The sequence below is a fragment of the Urocitellus parryii genome, chromosome 3 (assembly GCF_045843805.1).
Source record: "Urocitellus parryii isolate mUroPar1 chromosome 3, mUroPar1.hap1, whole genome shotgun sequence".
In the NCBI taxonomy this organism is placed as follows: Eukaryota; Metazoa; Chordata; class Mammalia; order Rodentia; family Sciuridae; genus Urocitellus; species Urocitellus parryii.
The window spans coordinates 162,776,753-162,795,877 of NC_135533.1; the positions used below are offsets into that span (position 1 = coordinate 162,776,753).

The following is a 19,125-nucleotide window of genomic DNA, read 5'->3' on the forward strand; positions in this document are numbered from 1 at the left end:
TGAGGGGAGGGGAGGGGGGATAGTAGGGGATAGGAAAGGTAGCAGAATACAACAATTACTAATAGGGCATTATGTAAAAATGTGGATGTGTAACCAACGTGATTCTGCAATCTGCATTTGGGGTAAAATTGGGAGTTCATAACCCACTTCAATCTAATGTATGAGATATGATATGTCAAGAGCTTTGTAATGTTGTGAACAACCAATAAAAAAAAATGTTAGATCTGAGCATCTTCATTAGTATGACTGGCTTCGTTGTTAATATCATTACTGTGGTCTCCATAATCTCACACTATCAAAACAGTCAAGTGTGATTGGAATCCTAACAGGAATGTACATTTTTAGCCAGGTGCAGTGGCTCATGCTTGTCTGTAATCCCAGCAGCTCCGGAGGCTGAGGCAGGAGGATCCTGAGTTCAAAGCCAGCCTCAGCAATAGCGAGTCCCTAAGCAACTCAGGGAGACCCTGTCTCTAAATAAAATACAAAATAGGGCTGGGGATGGGGCTCAGTGGTCAAGTGCCCATGAGTTCTATCCTGGTACATCCCTGCCAAAAAAAAAAAAAAAAGTACATTTTTAAATCATGACATCAAAATCAGTTTGTGTGCAAGCCTCCCACACTCCCCTTTTTTAAAAAAGCACAGCCAATTGGGGGAAAGCTGTTGCATTTTTTTAAATTATGGAATAATTTTTAAAATGCTTTTATTTTATGGATTTATTTTTATGTGGTGCTGAGGATCAAACCCAGGGCCTCACACGTGCCAGGTGAGTGCTCTACCACTGAGCCCCAGCCCCAGCCCTATCATTCAAAAAAAAATTTATTTTGTAAGTAGTTTTATTTGTGATTCTAAAATTGGGTAACACTTCAGTCCATCCAATAGACTAAGAGTTTCTGTGGCCTGAGCTGGATAATTACCTTCATCTCAAGATCCTGAAGAATTTTTTCATTCTTTTTCAAAAATGCTCACCCAGTGTATTTATTCCAGAAAATTCTTATTGGCCTTGCTATTGGTGTCTAAGGTCCATCATTTGTTTATTCTGCAACTATTTAGGATGCATTGTGCAGGGTTCTGAGGATACAGTCATGACAGAGGTGGGCACAGATCCTCGTGGAGTTGACTGTGGAGACAAAGATGTTAACTGTCCAGGAGGGAAATAGGGCCCCAGAGTTCAGTCTTAGGTGTTTGCACCACTGGGAGATTAGTCCTAAGGAGGGAGAGGTTTTGCCACCCCCATGCCACCCGAGGCCACCCAAAACCCACCAATTGGCATACTTGGTGGCATGAGATCAATCCAAATAGGTAAAACCAAAATTTTTCTCCCAATTTGAGTCATGCTCTGTATGTGTCCATTCTGTGTCTCCTACAAACAGGGTTTCCAGAAAACCAGCCCCAAGGGTGGGCCAGCCTCAAGCCTGCACGGTCACCGTGACTCCAAGGCGCTGCCCCTACATGGGTTTTAAAACTACACCCCATTTTTAGGCCTCGGCGGGGACTTTCCTGTGTCTGGCTGGGGCTACCGTGAACACCTGGGCCCACACAGGTCTGAAAGCTGTTCCTTCTGGTTCTCTGGACTCGGTTTGACCCACGTCTTCATCTCTGAACCGCATCAAATATCCTTCGCCATTGGACGAGGCTGGGGATGGAAGGATCCAGAGCGTTCAAGGCAGGCCTGGCCTGGCCGTGGGGGACCCAGCAAGACTGGCTCTAAATCATCAGCCTCCATTAGTTATTTCAAAGAAACACCCAGGTGCAGTTTGACTTTCAAACGTCTGGTCAGCTGGAGTCCCTGGAATCTCACCTGCGCCCTTGATGCCCAGGGAGCTGGAGGGGGGGGGTTCTTTTTCATTCATATTCTCTGAGTTTTTTGGAGGGATTATTAGGCCTGGGCTAAATGTGTCATTGACTTGAATAGGGATGCTCAGCGGCAGGCTGCTGTGGCCTGTGCCAAGGGGACAGCCAGGTGGGCGTTGTCACTGAGCGCCACAGTGAGAGCTCTGTGGAAGAACTGGGGAGTGTGGGTGAGGTCTGAGCTCTGGGGAAAAAAACAGCCTGCAAGGAGAGGCCTGGTGGGTGGGCCGCTCTCCACAGCAGGGTACCATTTGATACCTGGGCACACAGCATAGCTTCCTACCAGCTAGCTGTGTGACATCAGGCAAATTACTTAACATCTCTGAGCCTCAGTTTTCTCAGGCATCAAATTGCTGGTAAATCTTATTTGGGGACTTCACAAAGTATATTTAAGTGAGATTTTTATATGCATCCAACCAAAAAGAGAGTTAATGGGCAAATATGTTCCAAAAGCCCCATAGACTGCTTTCTCCTGGATGTGATCCTGCATAGCGCCAGGTTAAAGACCCTGACAGGTTCTGCAGGAAGCAAATCTGCTTCACTTTGTTGAACATACAATTTCATTTGAGTTCAAGAACCTTTTGCTGTTTCCTTTATAGAAAATGAGGGCAGTGTTTCATGAAATACAAACAATGGAAGGATTTTAAGGATTAAATGAGAATTTAAGTAAACGCTCCCTACAGTGTCTGGCCCATCGTGGTGAAATAGAAGCAAATACTATCACTGTGGATATTAAGGAGGGTTTGGGGCTTCCAAACAGAAAACTCTAGATCCCACCACTTGGGTTTGACCACAGTGTGGGTGTGGCCAGTTCACAGATTTCAACTGAGTGGTGAGTGACCCTCATGGTTCCTTGGGTGCCTGTCCTTCATCAGGGCACCCATGAGGTCCCTTAACAGGATCCTCCGTGTGTTTAAGGGTCCCAGCTACTGAACTCTTCCATGGAGAGATGTGGGAATTGAGGCTTGAAGATCACAGGTACTGTTCTGGTGTGGATGTGAGGTGTCCCCCAGAAGCTCCCGGGTGAGACGGTGCAGGAAGGTCCAGAGGAGACATGACTGGGCTGTGAGAGCCTTAACCCAACCAGTGAATGGACCCCTGATGGGATTAACTGGGTGGTGGCTGGAGGCAGGTGGGTGTGGCTGGAGGAGGGGGCATTGGGGGCGTGGCTTTGGGGTCTCTATTTGTCTCTGGAGAGTGGAGTCTCTCTGCTTCCTGATCACCATGTGAGCTGCTTCCCTCCACCACACTCTTCCTCCATGATGTCCTGCCTCCCCTCGAGCCCCGAGGGATGGAGCCTGCTGTCTGTGGACTGGGACCTCTGTGACCATGAGCCCCCAGATAAACTTTTCCTCCCCTAAATTGCTCTGGTCAGGTCCTTTAGTGAGAGTGGCCAAAAAGCTGAGACAGTTGTCTTCTCTTGAATTGGGTAGACCTTCAACTGTGCAGTTGAGAACTGTGCTCCCATTTGTTCCCCCAAAGCTCTCTCCTGTTCTCTGTAAGGATTCCGCCCATCCTTAGGGGTCCGTGAAGGCCACCGTGATCTAGAGGTGTTTTACAGTCATGCTCCTTAAATCCAGCACCTGAGCAGCCTGTGTCATCAAAGGACACAGGGAAGGTCGAGGTCCAGCCTGGCCCAGGTGTCTGGTGAAGACCAGAGAATTCCTCTTGGACCCTGCCACATGTCACCCTCTCTGGCCCAGGCCCTCCTCCTGTGTCTTCTTTCTTGTCTGCCGTCACTCACGCTCCAGGTCCTGTGACTCTCCCCCCCAGAATGCCCTCCCCAGCGCTCCAAGTCAGAGCTGATGACCCTCCTGTCTGTCCTGACACTTTGCACTTATCTGTGGGAGCCAGTGCGTCCATCCTGGTCAGCACTGTATCCCCAGCACGAAGCCAAGAAGTTAAAAGAGGCAGTCGGGATAGATAGGTAGATGGAGTGAGATTGGATCCAGGGGGCCAGTTGGGTCTGGGCCTTGGAGAGATTGAAATGCTAATGCCTCCTGAGCCCTTCCTCCACCCTGATCAAGATAACCTGCCCCGCTCCAGCCTGTTGCTAAGGTAACCTGGCCCAGGGAGGGTCCCTACAGAGCCTGGTTAATTTCGCCCCCTTCCTGCTGGTCTCCTGCAGCCCAGTCTGCTTCTCACCTTTTGGCCACCCCACCAGAGCGTGTCCTGAGCCTAGTCACGTAAGCAAGAAGGGGAGAGCGCAGGGGTAGAGGGCAGGAGGACAAAGAGAGCCTAGGACACCCTCCCTTCTTAAGATCCCAGGATCCCAGCCGTGGCCCCCTTCTCTCTCCCTGGAGAGGTCTAGGTGACCCCTTTTTAAATAAACCCTGCTTCATGTGCTTGCCTCGGGTGCTTCTCCAATAGTCATACTTCAACATGTGGCAAAGCAGGACTCGTCACCCATAACGGGCGGTCTCAATGACATTGTAGGTCACAGATATTTACCAATGAACGAGTGGCCAGTTCAAAGCTTCCAGGGGAAAATCATCTATTCCCTCGGTTAATGAAGAAGTGCAGGAAAGTAACTCTAGTGAGCATCACCTATTTGATGCCTGAGTCTTAAATCCTGGTTTCATGGAATTATTAGAATAAGAATGTGGAAAATACCTTCATTAAAATAATGCGCACTGGCTGGGTTCACATTAAGCTAGGGAACCAACCTAGGTGCCCTTCAACAGATGAATGGACAAAGAAAATGTGGTGCCCATAAAGAAGAATGAAATTATGGCATCTGCCGGTAAATAGTTGGAACTAGAAAAGTGAGATAAGCCAATCCCCCCAAACCAAAGGCCAAACATTCTCCCTGATATGCAGATGCCAACACACAATAAGGGGAGGGTTCACTGGATGAGACAAAGGGAATGAAGGGAGGGGAGGGGGATGGGAACAGGAAAGACAGTGGAGTGAATGGGACAGAACTTTCCCGTGTTCACATATGAACACACGACCAGAGAAACCCCACATCAGGTCCAACCACAAGAATGGGAAGCTAGACTCCATGTATGTGTGATAGGTAAAAATGCACTCCACTGTCATAGATATCTAAAAGGAACAAATATAAAAGATGAAATCATGCCTGTCATACAGACCAGAAATGAACACGTATTAGAAAAAAAAAAAAAAGCCTGTTTCTCCACCTCGGGGCCACAGGGGACATTATTTCAAGGGGCCTGTGTTAGCTGAGCCTTCAGGACATCTAGAAAAATGCTCAGCTTGGTGGTTCAGGAACTCACTTGTGTGTGTGTGTGTGTGTGTGTGTGTGTGTTTTGTGTTTAATTGGTGCATAATAGTTGTATACAACGGGAGGATTCATAGTCACGTACTCGTCCATGCACACAGCAGACCAGTATAATCCAGCTGATGTCATGGCACAGCATCCCCCCTCTGTCCCCCCCCTCTACTCCACTGTTCTGCCTTTGACTTTCATGAGCTCCTCCCTCCAACTTTCTTCTCCTGGTTCCTCTTCAGCTACCACATGGAAGAGGAGACATAGGACCCTGGACGTCTGGCTCATTTCACTGAAAATAGTGTTCTAAAGTTTCATCCATTTTCCTGCAACTGCGGTCATTCATTCTTTATGACCAAGCAAAATGCCATTGTGTCCGTAGGCCACAGCATCGTTATGCATTGATGTGTTGATGGACACCTAAACTAGTTCCGTGGCTTAGCTCTGATGAAAACCATAATGCCATAAACTTGGGGTTGAAAAACCAGTCTCCACCTCAGAGCAAAGCCTGTCCAAGGACGGGACGTGACCTTTGTCCTTGGAAAGACCCACAGAGCACTCCTAGGCACATTCCCACCCTGCTGAGTGGTTTATCTACAAATAACAGGAGAGATCTGCTGCCCCAGGTGTCCCTGACTCAGTTAGGCTAGGTGAGGACTCATAGCAACCCCTAGCAACCACCAATCAGCATGAGACAGGGAAATATCTAGGATGCCAGATGACCCCCCAGTAGTTTATGGTGGTTGATAACGTGTTGGGAAACCATGTAGTTTAGCACGTACACCCCTCTTGGCTCAAACCAATCAGTTCAAATGAATCCCCCTCTTGTACTAACCGATCACCCCTACCCAACTTGTTCCCGCCAGTGAATGTGCTAATCATGTTTTAGAGTTGTTATTTGATTTTCCCATGGTTTATGATGATTTGCTAAGAGATGCTATGATGTATGTGAAGTCCCTGCCTTCTCCAAAGAATGTATAAAACTGCTGCAAACCCTGGGCTCGGGGGCCTCTCAGTGTCACCAGTTGCTGTGTGCGCGCGGAGGACCGAGCTAGCTTGCAATAAACACCTCTTTGCTGTTTACATCTATCTTGGGTATCTGGTGGTCTTTTGGGGGTCCCGAATTCGAGCATAACAGGGTGTGCATGGGTCATAAGGTTTGATAACTTTAATTCTTTAGGATAAATGCTAAGGAGTGCTAGCTACTGATCGGACAGAATAATTATCCAGAACACACAAAGAACTCAAAAAACAATACATCAAAACACTCCCAAATAACCCAATTAATAAATGGGCAAATGAATGAAACAGACACTTCTCCAAAGAGGAAATAAAAGTGGCCAAAAATTATATGGAAAATGTATAGCTGAGCATGGTGGCGCACACCTGTCATCCCAGCGGCTCCGGAGGCTGAGGCAGGAGGATTGCTAGTTCAAAGCCAGCCTCAGCAACTTAGTGAGGCCCTAAGCAACTCTGTGAGACCCTGTCTGTAAATTAAAAATTAAAAAGGGGCTGGGGATGGGGCTCCATGGTTAAGTGCCCCTGGGTTCAATCTCCAGTAGCAAAAAAAGGAAGAATGCAAGCAATAATAAATTCTGGAGAGGGTGTAGAGAAAAAGGAACACTTTTACACTGTTGGTGAACTTGTAAATTAGTGCAACCACTATGGAAATCAGTATGGAGGTTCCACAAAAGACTAGGAACTCGCTTTGTTAAAGGTCCTTGATTTGGGGGTAGTAGTGGTACCTGCAGTGGAGCCAGAGGACAGCAGTTTCCCCCGACTGCCCCTGGGTAACTGGGGCTGTGTCTGTGGGCTGCCTCCTCCTGAGCTCTGTCCTGGGCTGTCCACAAGGTGCCTCTCCTTCTCAGGTTACATCATCAAAGTCCTGCTTCTTATTCTCCTTATGCATGAGGAAGTGCAGCCCCTGAGGAGTTCTGTAACTTACCAAAAAGACACACAGCCAATAGGTGGTGGAGCACCGTGTCACACCCAGATCTATCTCCCAGAAAGTCCATTTGGCCACAATTAGGGGACCTTATCTGAGGCTCAGGTTGTCTTCTTCTCCAGGGGAGTCACGCTGTCAGCATAACTGGTACTGGATAGCAGTGAGCAAGTTCCTTCTGAAAGCTAAGTCTTTGCAGCAAAAGGACACACAATGCTCTTGAACTTGAAGGCAAGGCAAGTGGTCGTTAAGGTTTGTACACAAGCCAGAGTATCCAGGCTACCACATCGTCTTCCTCAGAGCCAAGAACATTTTGTTGGTGACGATGGGGAACAGCTCTTAATAGCTATTTCCCAGGTTAATTCTGAATCCATGCGGAGCCTTGGAAGTCCATGCTGATGCGCCATTTCTTTCCCTGGGCACCTTCTAGTTCCGTCAGTTCTGGTCCTGGGTATGCAAGACGTTCGCCCTGGTTTTAAGGAGCTCTTTATCTTCAAGGCTTGACAGATTATTTCCTGCAAAAATTTCCAGAGATGAATTCTTTGCATTTTATTTTGATCTCACCTGCTTCCTGGCATATCTGGAAGGTTAGGAGGCGGGAAGGATTTACCTCTCTCAGTGTGTTGTCAAAGAGTGGCATAGTTTCAATTATGTATCCTGGCAATACCTCCACAAGACCCTTGTTTCTGTTACAATGACCAGATGTTGGGGGAGTAGCACAGAAGCAAAGGGCAAGTCTAATCTGTTCGACACAAAGTTGCAGCACTGACACCAGATGGTGGGGAGCTAGGAAAGGTACCCTGTTGCCATTTGTGATGGGCGCCTCTCCCCACAGAAGCCACTGATGATCCACTTTCACTTCTGTGCCTCCTGACAGCGGCACCTGCTGATGCTGCCACCTCCTGCTTCTTGTGCGACTGACTAGTGTGACAATCCAGAGCTCACGAGTACCTGGCAATAGGGGTGATTTTCTATCCATTTCCCTTCACCAGATGATCTATTGCAATTTGGTTTCTACAATCTGAAATTTTAATTAATTCACTTCTTGGGGCTCCTTCTTTTTTTTTTTTTTTTTTTTTTTGTACCTGGGATTGAACCCAGGGGCACTTAACCACTGAGCCCCATCCCCAGCCCTTTTTATAATTTATTTAGAGACAGGGTCTCACTGAGTTGCTCAGGGCCTCACTAAGTTGCAGAGGTTGGCTTTGAACTTGCGATCCTCCTGCCTCAGCCTCCTGAGCCCCCGGGATGACAGGTGTGCACCACTATGCCTGGCTGGATTTGTTTTACAAGCCTATATTTTTGAAAGAAAAAAAGGTAACTGATTCAAGTTTCCCTGGCCGTGCAGTCTCCTTTTAATCTTTTAAAGTGGGAGGCCTCCCACTTTTGGAGCCCCTGTCTGGGATGGTCACTCCCCTTTCCAAAGCATTGGCCATTCTTCTTCTCCACTCCCTCTGCACTCCACTCCCCGGATGCTCTCAGCTGGTTTGGGTTCTCCAGAGAAGCCATGATCCCGTCTTTCAAGGGTGACCATGTTCTGTCTACACGCCTTTTCTAGAAAATCTATCCTCATCTTTTAGGTTCTAGGTGTCGTGGTGTGTCCCTCTCTGGGAAAGCTTTCTCTGATCTCCCTAGCACCTCACACGACCCTATTCAAATACATCCAAATTGTGCTGCAGTCGTTTCAGTGACTTTGTCCCCAACAACCTACTCTAAATGCCAGGAGCCAGGCTAAGTGTGGAAGTGTACACAGTGCAGCATGCCTGGCACCTCAGAGGCCCTCAACCATTCCCACAGTTCCCGCCCCGCCTTATCCAAGGGTGTGCTTGCCATGGTTTGAGTCACAGTCCACAGTGGTCCCAAAACATCAGGTGGAAAATTCCAGAAGTAAACAATTCGTAAGTTTTAAACTGTGCATCACTCTGAGGAGCTTGAAGAATTCCTGTGCGGTTTGCTTGGGATGCAAATCGTCCGTGTGTTCATTATAGATCTGCACCATACATACTTCCATCTGTCCGTCACTTGGTGGCCATCTTGGTCCTCAGATTGAATGTCACAGTGCTTGGGTTTAATCCTCACTTTATTTAATAACGGTTCCAACATGTACGAGTAGTGAGGCTGGTAGCTTGGGTATGCCAAGGAGAACCCACAAAATGTTTCTTCTAAATAGAAAGATGGAAACTGTGGGTTTTAAGAAAGAAAATAAATCATAGGCAGAGGTTGCTAAGATCTATGGCAAGAGTTCTGACAGACTGTGGGCTTTGCAGGCCCAGTGGAAGTCCAGGCTTTGTCAATGACTAGGCTATGAAATCCAGCAGGTCCCCCGATTCACTCTGCCAGCCATGTGACAAGGCCTCAGCTAAGAATCACCCAGGGCAGAGCTAACCCTCACGGATGTCCCAGAAACACCTGACAAACCCTCCAGGAGACATGAAGACATAGGACAGCCGGGGGCAAATGTATGGGAAATTGATGAAATAATTCACTTTGCATCTAAATATTTTGAAGTCAAGAAAAACCTATTTCCATTCACCCATTGGTATGGGTGGTCAAGTTCTTTGCTAATTGTTAGATTCCCAAATCTGGGTTTGCATTGTAAGTTATGTATTTATTTTTAATTTCAAAAGTCCCTTATCATACAACCACACTTTGGTATTATACACACACACACACACACACACATACTTTTTTTTTTTTTTTGATGACTTAAAAAGCATTGTGAGCTGAGCGCAGCTGCGCAAGCCTATAATCCCTGCAGCTCAGGAGGTTGAGGCAGAAGGATTGCAAGCTCAAAGCCAGCCTCAGCAATGGTGAGGCCCTAAGCAACTCAGTGAGACCCTGTCTCTAAATAAACTACAAAATAGGGCTGGGGATGGGGCTCAGTGGTTGAGTGCCCCTGAGTTCAATCCCCGGCACTAAAAAACAAAAACAAAAACAAAAAACCCCAAACCACCAAAAAACAAAACATCTTGAATCCTTAAGTCAGCCATTTGCCATTTCCAGGCCTGCAAATGTCTTCAGTATGTTGCCTAAGTTTTCCTGAGTCAGCACATGCACGGTGCTGCATCTTGGACGACCTCCGTGGAGTCAGAGGCTTTTCCTTTGTGTTTTCCTTCGTGATTGTGATATTTGGAGCATCACTCAGCCCTAAGAGAGCAAACATTCCCCCCAGGTGCCCGCATTCAGGACTCTGGTGGGAATTGTGCTCAGGGTGAATGGAGCCTCATCATTCCAGGCCAAGGAAGAGAACAGTCATGGAATATTTTCTCCTTCTAGCAGGAGCCAAACCAGATGGTAAATCCTCCAGCTCACAATTTTTCTGGAACACTGTAAGAAAGTTCTCTGAGTTACCATGAAAAATATTCTTTTTTCTGCTTTGGAACCAAATGCTTTTAGAAGAGGCAGGGCAGAAAAGAAAAAAGAAAAAAAAAAAAAAAACACGAGTCAAATTGATGAAAACCAGTCAAAATAATGCCTTGTTGTGGCTGATACGACGCTCTTGGCTGGTCCCAAAACCTGGGAGGCGGTTGCAGGCACTGCAACTTAATGCTGTTTGAACTGCATTTCTCTTGTCAAGCGCTCCAGAGCTACACCACGCACATTTCCTGAGTACATTATTGAAAATTATCAGAACTGTTTTATGCATTACCAGAAAGCTGAAAAATGACTAAAAGGCCTGTCCAGGCTCCCTTTTAAACAAATGACCTCGAAGCACTGGAGCCCATCACCGAGGGACTCAGGCCTTGGGGAAGAGAGCCTTCATAGTAACTCCACGGAAATGTCTACAGAAACCCTCTGGCCCTGGAGGGTAAGTCGGCTTGCTAATAAGCCCTCAGAGCCTAGGGATTGTTCTCAGGGAGGAAGTGTGTTTATTCTCAGTTTTTATCTTAGATTATTTTTTACTGGTAGAGGCCAAAGAATTTTTTTTCTCTTTAGGTCAAGATATCTGAATTCTGTATAATGCCATCATGGAATGACGTGCTCTTGACAACCCGTAACAGGACACAGCTCATGGTCCAGGTCAATTTCACAGAGCCAAGGGGACGCCTGAGATACTCCAGCTCTTTATGGCTGCTGGGGGCCCCAGGGAGTCCAGGCCGAGGTCCCTGTGCCATAGTAGACACGGTGGCCGAGCCCTAACTGATGTCAACTGTTCTTTGTTGTTTTTCATTGAAGACTAGACTGCCCAGTTCTTATTTCTCCTGATATTCCAACAGTTCATCAATAACCCCTGTCCCCTCCTCCCGCATCTGACTTTGAAGAACCTGAATTCATTTAGGCCTTGATTAGTGGTCATTATTTACCTGTCAGACCCCAGCTGGACTGCATCGCCAAAGCCCCGGCACCAGCTCAGCTTCCAGGGACGGCTTCCAGACGATTAAACCAGAGGAGCACCTGTGTAAATATGTAATATCTGGTGATAAGAAAATGAACCTGAGCCGAACTAGTGGAAAATATTGAATATTTCCCTCTGGGGGGCTTTTTATACATGCACTTAAATAGCGCTGATCTCAAGAACAAGGTCAGGTTCTTTTCCCACGCCTCCTACACCTTGTTTGTTTGGAGAATTTGAGCTAATCTGCTATCACTAGACGGGGTATGTTTGAAACCTTTAAATTTCTTTTTTCTTGTTGGTACTGGGGATTAAACCAGGGGTGCTTTACTACTGTACTTTTTCTTTTTATTTTTCTTTTTTGATTGATTTTTTTTAAAAATAAATGACAGCGGAATGCATTACAAATCTTATTACATGTATACAGCACAATTTTTCATATCTCTGTATACACAGTATGTTCACACCAATTTGTGTCTTCATACATGTACTTTGGATAATGATGTCCATCACATTCCACCATCCTTGCTAGCCCCCTATCCCCTCCCTTCCCCTCCCACCCCTCTGCCCTATCTAGAGTTCCTCTATTCCTCCCATGCTCCCCCTCCCTACCCCACTATGAGTCAGCCTCCTTATATCAGAGAAAACATTGGGCATTTGTTTTGGGGGGATTGGCTAACTTCACTTAGCATTATCTTCTCCAACTCCATCCATTTACTTGCAAATACCATGATTTTATTCTCTTTTATTGCTGAGTAATATTCCATTGTGTAGTCATGCCACATTTTTTTTTATCCATTCATCTACTGAAGGGCATCTAGGTTGGCTCCACAGTTTAGCTATTGTGAATTGTGCCGCTATAAACATTGATGTGGCTGTGTCCCTGTAGTATGCTGTTTTTAAGTCCTTTGGGTATAGACCGAGGAGAGGGATAGCTGGGTCAAATGGTGGTTCCATTCCCAGATTTCCAAGGAATCTTCATACTGCTTTCCATACTGGCTGCACCAATTTGCAGTCCCACCAGCAGTGTATGAGTGTACCCTTTCCCCCACATCCTCACTATCACTTATTATTGTTTATATTCTTAATAGCTGCCATTCTGACTGGAGTGAGATGAAATCTTAGAGTGGTTTCGATTGCATTTCTCTAATTGCTAGAGATGATGAACAATTTTTCATGTATTTGTTGATTGATTGTATATCCTCTTCTGAGAAGTGTCTGTTCAGGTCCTTGGCCCATTTATTTATTGGGTTATTTGTTTTTTGGGTGCTTAGCTTTCAAGTTGAAGAGGGTTTTGCTAGATTGCTGAGGCTGGCCTCAAAATTGTGATCCTTCTGCCTCAGCCTCCCTAGTTGGTGGGATTAGAGGTGTGCACTACTATGCCTGGCAGAAACAATATAATTTTAAGGGAATTGTCTCATGGGTTAGCTGAAAGAGAAATTGAGATAGGGTGAAATAGTTCATAGGTAACTTTTCCCCCTGAGGTCAAAATGTCTCTCTCAATAAACTGACAACTGAAATTCATTTTGGATGGGATTATCCACCCCACTTTGCATTTAGGACTTCTGAAAAGGGATTTATTTGGACACACTCTTGAAGAGCCTCAACAGTGAAAAGAGGAAGAGCTTTGTAATCCACTTGAATCCTAATTTACCTCCTAGAAGCTGCATGACCTTTAACACATTTTGAGCCCTAAGTCCCAAATCTGGGTGAAGGACTTAATTCCTAACTCTGTGCTCCAAGCCATGCCCCATGTGGAGTGCCCCATGTGAATTCCTGCTGACAAACACTCAACGGGTCTCTACTGCATAGTAATATCCTATAAAAGCCCTATCGTCTTTGCCTAGCTCACCCTGAAGGAAGGTGCAGCCTTCAGTTGTTGATTTTTGAAAGCTACTTTCAGGGGAGAACACTCTTTAGCAATATGAGCTACTAAAGGGATTCTAAAATTCCTTTCTTATCTTTCAAAAGGTGTGCTGTTGTGCTTTGATGCTTATTTCTTCAGTACAAATTCATATAGACTAACCATCGGAAAGGTCTTTTCCATTTTATGGTCAGACATTGAAAAATAGCAACGCGATCTGACCATCAGTTGATGAGGTTTGTAGCGGAAGGACATCCAGAGGCGGTGCTTTGGGGACCCCCTCCTTTTGCATTTGTGGGTTTTGTTTAATGGAAAGCTCAAACTCTCGCTTCCTCTCTTTCTGAGCTCTATTATCTGGGACAAGGTGGTTCTTCCTGCTCCCATTCCTCAGCTGCAAAATGAAAATGATAACTTATGAATAGGATTATTCCAAGTTACATGTGAAGGGCCAAGTGATTTGAACAGAGAAAACGACGGAAAAAACAAACAAGAAAAAAGTTGGTTGTAATTGTGCTTCTTCTTATTACTGAGGTAAATGAAGGCCTCATGCACAGAGTGGTGCAGAGAGCAGAGGATTCAAACCTTCAGTCAAGACTTCTCAAGTACAAAGAGTCACTGTGAAAAATGTCACCCTCTTACACAAAAATCATCCTTAATTTCATTTAGTTTAAACACAAGGACATGGTGTAGTAAGCCCGTAATCCCAGCAACTCGGGAGGCTGAGGCAGGAGGATCGAAAGTTTGAGGCCAACCTCAGCAACTAAGCAAGGCCCTAAACAACTATAGTGAAAGCCTATCTCAATTTTTTTTTTTTAATTTAAGCACATGTTTTATTTGTGATCTTTGAAAGACAGTGACAATGAGAAAGCCTTCCTGGTGACCTTACTAAATTATTCAGACAGATTCGATTGCTCTTGTAAATTGCTCTTGTGTGTAAAATAGTCACTTTCTAAAAATTCACAAGATTTATTCCCTGACTCCAAGATGATATATTTGTAAGAGTAAGCAGAGCTGTTTATGTAAAAAGTTAAGATTTATTTATTATCAGAGTTGGGTTTTTAAAAAAAAAATTTTGGTACTAGGGATGGAACCCTGGGTGCTTTGCTACTGAGCTACATCTTAGATGTTTTATTTTTCTTTATTTCTATCTTACAGACACAGGGTCTGCTAAGTTTCCCAAGATGATTTCCAACTTGCTGTCCTCCTGCCTCAGCCAGCCGAGTAACGGGGATCACAGGTGTAGCCCACCACACCTGGACTCATTTTAAAAATAAATACTCTGAAACAACAGGATGAAATATCTGAGTACATAATCACATTTCATTCTGCTGAACTAAGCATCTATGTTGCCCAAAATTACCTGATCATTTTGTCACTTGATGTTATCTTCTGTTTCTGGGTGACCTCTTTTCTTATTCTTGATGTTTTACTACTTGAAAACAGGAGCATACTGAACACTACAGAATTTCTAAAGGCAGAGGTAGTATAGATCTGTAGGAAGCTGCAAAAGTTGTGTTTTGTTTTCTTGGTGGTGCTGGGGATTGAACCCAGGGCCTTGTACATGCTAGGCAAGCACTCTACCAACTGAGCTACATTCCCAGCCCAAAAAAGGAGGGTTTTTAAAAAATTTATTTATTTATTTGTCCTTTTTACATCATAGTAGAGTGTATTTTGACACATTATGTATACATAGAATGAGCATAGCTTGTTCCAATTAGGATCCGATTCTTGTGGTTGGACATGATGTGCAGTTTCCCTGGTTGTGTGTTCATATATGAACATGGGAAAGTTCTGTCCCATTCACTCCACTGTCTTTCCTGTTCCCATCCCCCTCCCTGCCTTTAGTTCCCCTTTGTCTCATCCAATGAACTTCTATTCTTCCCTCACCCCCTTATTCTGTGTTATCATCTGCATATCCGACAGAACATTCAGCCTTTGGTGTTTTGGGACTGGCTTATTTTACTTACCATGATAGTCTCCAGTTCCATCCATTTACTGGCAAATGCCATAATCTCATTCTCCTTTATGGCTGCATAACAGTCCATCATGTATATATGCCACATTTTCTTTATCCATTCACCTGTTGTAGGACACCTAGGTTGGTTCCATGCTTAGCTATTGTGAATTGAGCTGCTATAAACATGGATGTGGCTGTTTCACTATAATATGCTGATTTCAAGTCCTTTGGTTCCAGACTGAGGAGTGAGCTAACTGGGTCAAATGGTAGCTTCATTGCAAGAATAAAAGAAGTTCTAAATGCGCAATTTAGAGAGAAGAAAGATCACTCCTAAGTGCATCTTTTGATGGGGTGATTTGCTTTGGGAATAAGAAAGCTTAATGATTAAGGTTCCTATACATCTTAAAAAAATAAGTTTACTTTGAAATTCCCATTAGATCCCATTGCATTCACTGAGCCTCTCTGCTCCCTTGTCTGGTTTAACAGCTGTAAACTCCCAAGGGTGTTAATGACTCATTGTGCCCAAATTGAGCCCCAATGTACTATCTTCCCTGAGGCCTTATTACTTACCTAGTCTGTTGATTAAGTCTGTCCATCCATATCTATGTGGTCCAACTGAGTAGGCAGAAAAATAGATGGCTCATCGATAAATCCAAGTGCATGCATTGAATCTTTAAAAGACATTTTCCTGTTCTGCATTTTCAAATGCTCCTTTTCATGAATTTATCGAGGTATGTGTCTTTAAATTTGCAACATTTCCCATAAACATTTGTTCAGTTTTTCTAGAAACCTGAAAACAAAATCGTTACTCTCATTCCACTTTTTGGACACTTTATAATTAATCTCAAAGTTTTGCATCTGGGTTTAAATATTCTGCTAGCCTCTCTTACACCTGACTTCCCCGTCAATTCCCACTTAAATTTCTGCAGCTGCAAACTCTCGGGCAGCTATTGATTCAAAATCTCCTTGCTGAAGGTTACCAACTTCATCCACGGTGGTGCTATAAATTCCCTCTGTTAGGATTCTCTTATTAATTGTTGCAAGTCACCCTGTCTGTTTGGTTTCAGGCTGTTGACAATTGCTGGCTTCATTTTGTGCACCCATCTATGAAGTTGACAGGAATAAATTATTCCAGAATACTGTGACTAAATTGACATACATTCAACTTCTGGATCATGAGGTTTTTTTTTTTTTTTTTTTTTTTTTTTTTTTTTGCAACAAACCCCACAGTCGATATTATTTTCATCCAAAGAGGCTTTGAGATCATCATAAACATGGCTACAGTGGTTGACTCTCCCTTCAGGAGCATGGATAACCTTCTTAGTTTTTGCAGAATCATTAAAGCTCTGTATATGAAGCGCCTAGCTTATGCATGATGGGATCAGTGTGAGTGAGATTGTTGACCTATGGATCTCGATGAGCGTGCCAGAAACTTTCACAGTCATCTAGTTGGGAAAAGTCTGGAAAGTTTTCTTTTTGTGCCACCGAAGGTATTTGTAGTCATGACAACAGCTATCATTTGTGTTTGTTGTGTGGCATGGTGGTAAGAGGGCTGAAATTTACCAGGGCTGCAGAATAGCAGAAACCTAGAAAAAAAAAAATTCAAGAGATTCCCTGATAGGAAAGATGGATAGCTGGAAACCTAGAATAGCTTTTCCCTAGGAGAATATAAATATACATATGTAATCAGCTTTATTGAAGTCTTAATTTACATATGACAAGATGAATGTACTCCAGTGAACAGCTCGGTGGATTTGGATGTATGCAGAAACACATGTAACTATCCCTCAAATCAAGAGACAGATAATTGCCTACATGCTAAACATCTTACTCCCTCCTGCACACTCTTTCTGACCCTGCTCAGGCAAATGCCGCGCCCCTACCCGGCCACCATGACAGTTTCTATCCGTATGAACTGAGTACCCGCTTCAGACCTTCAAACACATGGAGCGAGGCAGTACGTGATCTTTGCGTCGTGCTGCTTTCATTTGGTGGAAGGTTCCTGAGATTTTTATTGTGCATTCCAATGGACACTTATATAGAAATAGGAAAGTAGTCTGTGCAGTCAGACATTTTTATTAGAGTCATACTTACAAGAGGAGTCCATTGGCTACATGGTAAGGATCTATCCAACTTTATAAGAAACTACCAAATTGTGTTCTGAGGTATTTGTACCATTTTCAACTCCCACCACCAATATGTGACATTTTTAGTTGTCTTTTTTTCATCTTCTCCAAACGTTGGTAATGTCATTTTAGTTCTCCTTTGAGTCTCTTTAGTGGGTGTATAGTGACATAGTCTTATGGTTTAAAATCACGTTTCTACAGTAACAGTGATGATGAGAATCTTCCAGTGTCTATTGACCAGTCCTAGTTCTCTTTTTGTAAAGTATGAGTTCAAATCTTTTGTCTGTTTCAAAAACTGGGAAACTGGGTTATGTTTTTGTTATTGAGTTATGAGAGTTCTTTTTATATTCTGGATAAAATGCTATGATGAATCTGGATACAATTGTGTACAATTCTACAGCATGAAATGTAAGTGTTTTCTTTTAATCATGGACTTAATATTGGGTGTGTGTGTTGGGGGGTGGGGGTGGTATGCTTGGTATTGAACCCAGTGCCATGCACATGCTAGACAAGCACTCTGCCACTTAGTAACATCCTAGTCCCAATATCTTATTGATTTAGCTGATTTTTTGGTACTGGGGATTAAACCCAGGGGCGCCTAATCACTGAGCCCCATCCCCAGCCCTATTTTGTACTTTATTTAGAGTCAGGGTCTCACTGAGTTGCTCAGGGCCTCCCTAAATTGCTGAGGCTAGCTTTAAACTGGTGATCCTCCTGCCTCAGCCTCCCAAGCCTCTGGGATTACAGATGTGTGCCACCACACCTGGCCCAACATCTTGTTTTTTTCAATGATTTTTTTTCAGTAACAAGTTTGTATGCTTTTGAAGAAATGAATTTTATCCATTCTTTTTATTATAGTTCATATTATTTGTGCCCTAAGAAATCTTGGCCTACCCAATGTCTGAAAGTATTATAGTGTTAGGTTTTATGTTTAGTTTTTTTTTTTTTTTAAATCTTCTTCCAGTATATTTTCATGTGTGGTGAGATAGGATCAAAGCTGATATTTTTGGATGCAGACATATGATTGTCACAGCATCTGAGTTTGGAAGGACTCTGCTGTCCCTTTCTGTGTGTTCAAGCTCACTGGCCTTTTCTTCTGCAACAGGAAGTGGCTTTGGGGACCATTTGGTGGATTCTGCCCTTCAGATGTCACCTCTTTCTGTTTTAAAAGTCCCACTAAGTTCTCTTGTACAGTTACCATTTCAGTCATTGCATTCATGTTTTCTTATAAATGCCGGAATGACTTGTGATTGTTGTTTCTGGGTCTTTCTCTGCCGATTCCCATCATCACTGTCACTTCTATGTTTGGTCCTATTTACTATTTTTTTCTCCCTGTTGTGGAGAAGAGATTGTTTCCAATGCTTGATGTGTCTAGTGATTTTTTATTGGCTGTTGGGCATTGTCCGTGTTACCTTACCCAATGTCTGGGTTTTGTTGTGTTCTTTTAGAGAGAGTTGTGCTTTGTTCTGGCAAGAGTTTAAATTTCATGTGGGCTAGTTTGATCTTTTGAGTGTGTGTGTTCAGAATTTGTTAAGGCAGATACAGAGTCGTACTTATTCTCTGGGTAATTTTGCATGATCACCGACCATGAATATTATGGAACGATGCGTAGATTCAGTGGTGTTTCTCCACTGTGGTCGACTGCAGTCTGAGTATGTCTGAAGCTGATGGAGATCTAGTAATTGTTCATGGCCTAGTTTTGCATTAATTTTTCTTTCCCGTGGCTTGTGGCATCTGGTGCTAGGTAGCTTACTAATCAGCCAAAACTCAAAGGCACATTGGTGCAAATCTCTTGAGCTCTTTCTTTCTCTACATAGCTCCTT

At 44.1% G+C, this 19,125-nt stretch overlaps 1 non-coding gene across 1 annotated transcript; it reads right to left on the bottom strand.

The window, feature by feature from the left end:
• Positions 1 to 14,745: 14,745 nt before the first annotated feature.
• Positions 14,746 to 14,818, bottom strand: Trnaa-agc (transfer RNA alanine (anticodon AGC)). The gene has a single exon. It is a non-coding gene; the product is annotated as a tRNA-Ala (tRNA).
• Between the last annotated feature and the right edge of the window lie 4,307 nt (positions 14,819 to 19,125).